Raw genomic sequence first — 7,264 nt, forward strand, 5'->3', positions numbered from 1 at the left:
CTGACTGCACTGGAGAATCTATGATTTCAGCAACTTTTCATTTCAATAGCTCACTGGGGAAATGACTGAAATTAGCGCCAAAACAGCACTTTGGAGGTTGCTATTGATTAGGAAGCTGTATTTAAGGGCGTTTTGGGATTTTAGCCCACTTTTGTGGCCTTGATTCATGGGACAGGTAACAACACCCACTGGCATTCTCTCGCAGTGAGTTCTTGCTTTGACATCAACTTTGCCTGTGTGTGGCAGGGTGTGCAGCTCTTTTGTGGTTTATGGACCATGCGCAGTTTTGCAGATTTGGCATGCACAGGGGTTATCTGTAGTAGGGTGCATTAGCATGGGTTGAGGTATCCCACAACACGTTAGCCAGAGTATGCATAGCATTAGAAGCGGCCTATCTCGCACTGAATCGAGACAAATGCGAGTTCAGAAAATGGACACTTGGATTCTTTGGTCACATTTTTCATGTCTCCAGATCACGAAAAAGTCTATGCACTAAATGAAGCATCGCCACCGACCAACTTCTCGGAACTCTGATCATTTTTGGGTCTGGCCGGTTATTGCACACGATATATCAAGGGTTTTACCATCATCAGTGAACCACTGAGGGCCCTTGCCAAACAACACACACTGTTTTAATCGTCGTCGGCGTGCCAGCAAGCCTTCATATCCATCCGCGGCAGGATAGCACAGGCCAAAAACATGGCCTAATTTGATACAGACAGAGAGACTGAACTAACGGTGGATGCTAGCTTGGTGGGACTCTGGCTATATTAGCGCAGAAAGGCCCAGACAACTCTGGTCAAAGACGTATTGTCTCCTATCCAAGCAGGAGCTTGTCAAAGTTGGAGCATGTCTACTCCCAGGCAGAGAAGAGGAGCCTGGCAGTCGTCTGGGCCTGCAAACACTTTCACTTGTTTTTATATGGAAAGCCTTTCTCAATCATAATCCACCATCAAGCCTTACTCTTCCTATATGGCAACCCGCAAGCAAAGGTGCTGCACCGCATTGTCAGGTGGGGCCTGCGGTTGCAAGACTATGCATTCTGCATCATTCACAGACCGGGGAAAGAAGATAACCCGGCAGACATTTTGTCGCACTACCCCAGACCTGGGAGTGCGCCAAAGCCATCAGTGGCGAATCGGTATATCAGTTACTTGGTTCAACAGGCCATTCCGCAAGGCATAGACCTGTTAGAAGTTGGTAAGGAGGTGGACATCAACATTGCATTTCAGATTGCCATGGAAGGAATAAGATCGGGGAAAAGGCGGCGAGCAAAGGAAAAGAGCTGTCTTGAATCATTTGTAATAAGAAAAGAAGTAGATGGTCGGTTAATTGTAATGGAGGATTAGATGTGTCAGAAGAGAACTTACTGTTCAAAGGAAACAAAATCATAGTACTCAGGCAGCTGAGGAAACAAGTCTTAGAGTTAGCGCACAAAGGGCATTGAGGGATTGTCTCGACGAAGAGAATGCTGAGATAAAAGGTATGGTTCCCGAAGCTCGACTCTATGGTGGAAGAACTACTCCGGGAGTGCCCTACGTATTGCTTAGCAACACCCAACAAACACCCAGAACCGCTGAACCTGTCACCACTGCCAAATGGTGTCTGGGAAGAAGTAGCAGTTGATTTCTTTGGTCCCATAGGAGGGGGGAAATATGTGTTGGCAGTGATGAATGAGTACTCTCATTTTCCAGAAGCACATCTAGTCTCTTGCACAGTCATCCCTGTACTGGACAGGATCTTCACAGCACACAGCATTCCCAGGCAGGTGAAATCGGACAATGGGCCGCCATTCAACAGCCAGGTCTTTAAGGTTTTCTCTGAGTATATGGAGTTTCAACACAGGAAAATAACCCCCTTATAGCAACAGGCCAATGGAATGATTGAACACTTCATGGCTAACCTGAACCGAACACTGCAAATCTCACACTTGACGGGACAACCATATGAACAGGTGCTGCATGAGTTATTACGAGACTACCAGAACACACCGCAGAGCTCCACTGGGAAGTGCCCGGCAGAGGTCATGTTTGGCCGCAACATTCGCACTCGATTACTGCATCACCAAAAGGCTGCAGGAAAATATGCAGTAGACTAAGAACTGAGAGAACGGGACAAAAAAAACCAAAGCAAGAATTAAATGTTACACAAACAGCAGGAGGGAGGCAAAACACTCCACATTGGCCAATCGGGGATGTAGTGGTAGTTAGATAATCCCAGGCCAGCATAGGTGACACCATATTTCATGAGGACCCTATATTTGTCACTGCGATGTATGACTCCATGATCACAGCTGAAGGAAACCATCGACAGGTGACAAGGAACTCTTCACACTTCAAAAGGCTGGCAGGGGTTAACGACTAAGGCAAAGAAACTTGCAGGAGAAGGTAATCTCCTTCTCGCCTGATGAATCGTATCAAGGAGATGGCGAGGTCTCTGATGGGGCTGGGTAATGTGAGTTGGCGAGTAACGTTCGACTTGAGCTGACAGAGGTGAGGGATCAGCGACCGCAAAGGGCAAGAACCAAGCCTTGCAGATTCATTGAAGACCTATCACTTGGTCATTCGACTGGCAAACTATCAAGGGTAAAATCTGGAAGAAGGCTTTAAGTTTGCCCCAGGGTACCCCAACGGCAAGCCTGAGATTCGAACTAGGCCTTAGGTCTTTAAAGTCCCTGCTAGATTGGAAGTTGATATCCTGGTATAGGTCGATTGTCAGCCCCCTAAAAGATTCATTATATGAGGACCTTTTGAAATATCTTTATAAAGGTCCCCCTGGGGTATTACAGGACCTGAGAAGGTCAACACTGGAGACTCTTAAAAGGTGTGGCAGCGATGAAGTAACATTGCTATCAAACCCAATGAAGTCGGAGAAGGCTTTAATGACAATGGACTGGATCAATACAGTTGATCAAATGAGATCTTCTACAGTAGCAGTATCACTGTCGAAGTGTGATAAAAAACAGGGTTTTCTTCCTAGATGCCTCTTAAAATTCCAGAACAAAAGAGTGCGACAGAACTTCCTCAGAGTGAGGTTAGATCAGATTCATACTGGTTCAGTGCTGTCTAGATGGGGGCGTCAGGCGGATATTAAGTATCTCTGCCTAGACTGTAAAGATCCTAAAACCCAAACACTTGAACACCTGTTAAGGTTTTGTGAGGGGGGGCGTGGCTAGCCGCCATGTAAAGAAGTCGAGCTTCGTGTCGCTCCGCTCGATGTGCCCAGGGATTTGCCGTAAACTTAAGCTTTAAACTAGAAAATCAACAAGAAAAGCACCACACATGCCAGTGTCAGCCTGGCGCACCCGCGGATGAAGATTGGAACGGCTTCGTCCTGCCGTCGGGTCGCTGCACTGTGGAAAAGGGAACACCGTGCTGGAGAAGAAGGCAGCCGCCAAGTGACTCGGCCCCTCGCTAGACCCAGCTGTGGGTGCCGCGAGCCCGCCTTGATCCAGTAACACCCGAGGTCTGCTGACATGACCGAATGCCCTAAGCTACGGGCAACAAGCAAAGCGTTCAATGCACACGTAGACCCGCACCCGATCCCAGGCGCCCTGTGCCGTCGTTGGCTGGAAGCGCCAAGGCAGTCGCCTGCTGCGACAACCGTCAGCCGGGAGAGAGAGGAGGTGCGGGTGGCCTGGCGGAAGCCCCGGAGACAACCTCCAGGATAGTCGCGATCATCACGCTCGCCCAGCACAACTCTTCGGATGACTGTGGAATGACAGGGCCAGCGTCCCAACAGGCCCCGCTGAGGGACTAGAAGACACGGGGTGTGGACCCTGCAGGAAGGACTCCATGTGCACTGCTGCACAGCACGACGGAGCGGCCCCTTCAGACCCGCGCTGGTGCTGGGTGGCTTACCCCTTCACACAACGGCCCCGAGCGGCCAGTGAAGACCCACCGGGACCACACAGACGGCCCTGGTGCAGTCCCCACTTCTACTGTGCCTGAGAACCTGTGTCCTGAAACCCGGGCGAGCGGGCCCGAGAGCATTGCAGGGAAGCCTACAGATGAGGGTAAGGAGTCAGAGGGGGAGAGACGCTGTTAACCCCTCCCTATTGCCACATGCGCCGGGCCACCCCTCACTGTGCCCGACGCCGGACTGCACGTAGCAGCCCCACGAAGTATATTTAGACCCCTCGCAGAAACCGAGGCTGGCCCCCGGGGGTGAAGGCATAGCACTGAATTGGAATTGCACACCTCGGTCCTTGCTGAAGCCCCCCTGTAAGCCCCACGTGGCGACTAAAGGCCCTGAGGGCCTGATCCGTGGGGAGGAACCCTGCGAACAACAAAGCCCCTGTGTGGTTGATCTGCAGTAGCACCCCTGCGGGAGCCCCCGACCGCTAGACACATCACCTAGGCCGCACACTGCGCCCCGCACAGGACAGCGTGCGGGGCATTACGCTACCCCCAACAATGCGAGGCGGCTGGCGGAAGTGACCCGCAGGGAGGCCTGTGCTGGGCCTGACATAGGTGTGGTTGGAGTGCGGAGACGGACCGTCCCCCCCTCATCCTCAAGTACAGGAGGGGTGACCCAGGAATACCCCATCACTCATGCCAAGCGAAGCTCACCCCGAACGACTAGTAACCCACTGGATCACCTCCACCTTTGGCACTGCACTGGGCCTCTCAATTCACTCCAAAGGAGAGAGCGCGCAACAGAGTGACTTAGCTGGGCCCTTGGAAGCCCAACCGCGACCCTGCCACTAAGTAAAACTCCACAATCAGTACTGCCAAGTCAACAGATGGACCAAGTGGGCACGCTCGCCCCCAGAGTAATGACTACGAAAGGCGCACGGAGCAAGCATAAACAAACCACCATGGAGAACTTTGCGGCCACGGGGTCACTCAGACCAGACGCCAACACCATCAGCGATGGGAAACCAAACACTGGGTCCCCTGAACCGGCAAACTCGTAGCTCTTGGAGGCCATAATGACCCTCCAGAAAACTACGGAGAGCAAGATCGACGCTGTCGCTATTGACCTGAACCTATTACGTCAAGACGTGCGCTCCGTCGCCAGTCGAACAGAGCCCCTGGAAACCCAAGTGCGAGACAACACTGAGTCAAAGACCCAGCTCCTGAAAGAGGTAGACGTCCTGGCACAAAAGGTGAAAAACATAGAAGATAGGGCCGATGAGGCAGAGGGTCGGGCCCGCAGAAATAATATTAGAGTTATAGGCCTACCCGAGGGCATCAAAGGCAGCAACCCCACAAATTACATCGAAGACCTCCTACTGCAGGAAATCGGAGCAGGGAAACTTTCCCAGGGCTTCACCATAGAGAGAGCCAATCGATCCCTCGCCAAGCGGCCACCCCCGGGAGGCCCACCCAGACCAATAATAGCCAAAGTGCTTAATTACAAGGACAGAGAAACCATCCTCGCCTTTTCAAGATCGGGCGGCTGTATACGCAGAGACTCTGCGAGGGTAGCCATTTATCCAGACTACACTCTACAAGTCCAAAGAAGCAGAGCCTAATTCACCCACACCAAAGCTAGATTGAAAAATGCAGGCCTACGCTACATGCTCCATTACCCTGCCAGATTAAAAGTCCTGCACAACAACAGAGCCTCCTTTTTCGACACCTGCTGAAGCCACCGAATGGATGGACAAGGAACAAATCCCAGACCTGGAACTGAAACAGCGAAAACCACGGCAAACAGCATCATGAGATAACACCCCCGCAACTCCCAGCTGCGCACACCTGAAACACTGCATCATGTTACGAAAAGCGGCAACCTTACCTTGATTGAAGCCACTCTAGACACGATCGGCTTCCCTATAGACAACATCTGAGGCAAACCTACTCCTGCCCCCAGGAACAGTTTGGGTACGTTTACCCGCCCGTAGGGCACCAAGCGACCTAGGTCTAATGGAGCGGAAACGGGACAGTCAGAACGAGGGGAACCTCGCTAGACGAGTTTTGTTAAAGGTTATGTTTACGGTTAAGGGGAAGGGAACCCCCACCCGGGGGACCCAGTTAGGGGAAAGTTAAAGACTAATGTTCGTTGGGAAGGGAACCCTAAATTGGGAACCCAGTTAAAGTTGAATACGAGACAGACCAAGACCATCTGCTGCAGAATCGTTATGAGACTGTCCGGACCCACCCGGGTCCCTGGCCACGGCCCGCCTACAAGCCCACAACCACATGTTGACCATGGCTGACAAACCCAAACCCTGAATCATGTCTTGGAATGTCAGGTGCTTAAATAGCTATGTCAAACAGCATTGTATCCACTCCTTCATGAAACGCCACAAAGTGGGAGTCGCCTTGCTGCAAGAGACACACCTAAACGCTCCCAAACTAGCAGCACTGGACAAAGTCTGGAGGGGAACCTTGATAGGCTCTGCGTACTCCTCGTATGCAAGGGGTGTCCTGATATAGATCGGACCTTCTGTTCCCATTACCCTGACTCACACCAAAACGGATAACGAAGGCAGGATGGCCCTGATACAAGGCACCATCAAGGGGAGAGAACTGTGCCTGATTAGCACCTACGCTCGTAACCACATAGCCACCGTCTTCTTTCGCTCACTGTATGCCCGCCTGAGCCCAAGCAGAGAGAGCATGATAATATGGGGAGGCGACCACAATTGCACACTGGATCCATGTAAAGATAGATCGGACAGCAAGCACACCTGCCCTTCCCCGCCTGCCAAAATACTAAATGCCCTCATGCAACAATTTGCCCTTAAAGACTTATGGAGAGAACAGCATCCTGAAACCAGAGCCTACTCCTTTTATTCACCTCCACACAAAGTCCACACTAGAATTGATTGCCTGTTCGTCAGTGAGGAACACCTAGCCCTGTTTGAAGAGACACAGTACCGGCCAGGGTGCTGTCAGACCACTCCCCCCTGTCAACCACATGGTCATTAACAACCCCTAGGCCCCGCATCCCGACATGGAAACTCAGAAGCGAGGCGTTGCTAGACAAGGCCTTCAATGAACAGATCAGACAAGGCTCGACAGTCTATTGGCAAACCAACATAGATAGCGTCCAACACATAAGCACGCATGGGGGCATACAAGGTTGTGATAAGGGGAGAAATGATAGCTGCCGCTGGAGGAGCCCAAAGACTCAGCACGTCCCTGCTAGCGCAAACTCAGCACGTCCCTGCTAACGCAAACCGAAGCTGAGCTGAAAAACCTAGAATCAACGCCATCCCCAGACCCGGCCCATATGCACAAAATTATAGAACTTAAAGAAATTTGACTAAGACATTGGGAGACACTTGGGAAACTAAGTTACACGAAATACA

The sequence above is a fragment of the Ambystoma mexicanum genome, chromosome 5p, assembly GCF_040938575.1.
Source record: "Ambystoma mexicanum isolate Mex_15411 chromosome 5p, UKY_AmexF1_1, whole genome shotgun sequence".
NCBI classification, from domain to species: Eukaryota; Metazoa; Chordata; class Amphibia; order Caudata; family Ambystomatidae; genus Ambystoma; species Ambystoma mexicanum.